This window comes from Myxine glutinosa, chromosome 1 (genome assembly GCF_964187855.1).
Source record: "Myxine glutinosa chromosome 1, kmMyxGlut1.1, whole genome shotgun sequence".
NCBI classification, from domain to species: Eukaryota; Metazoa; Chordata; class Myxini; order Myxiniformes; family Myxinidae; genus Myxine; species Myxine glutinosa.
This window is the reverse complement of record NC_136261.1, coordinates 358,125,953-358,126,457: the sequence shown is the minus strand read 5'-3', so window position 1 is coordinate 358,126,457 and position 505 is coordinate 358,125,953.

The following is a 505-nucleotide window of genomic DNA, read 5'->3' as shown; positions in this document are numbered from 1 at the left end:
ACCACATGTCCGATTGAGACAAAACTTTCAGGGTAGGAGTGACACCAATGCAGAATGTTTTTATGATAATTGTGACGTCATATGTCACGTGGTATGGCAGCCATCTTGGATTAAACGCAACAAAAAAAAAACAATTCTCGGAAACCGCTGAATGGGAAAATTTGAAACTTGGCACATTGTCAAGTACTGCCAATGGGGAACAAAAGCATGATAATGATGACATCATAGGTGAAGTGGTATGAATGATCGTTTTAAGGCCATTTTCCCCGCTAGAGCGGGGGTTAGCCTTGCGGGCCCCATGACAATCATGGTTCCCTGTTTGAGGCAATGTTTTTTTTATGGCCGGATGCCCTTCCTGACGCCAAGTGACACCAAGTATACCACAGGTGAAGTGGTATACCAGCCAAAAATGTTTTAATCGAATTCCTTATCCTAAAAATCTGAAATTGCATGCACATGATCTATGGCACATTTGTATTGAAATATCAAATTTATGACATCATAG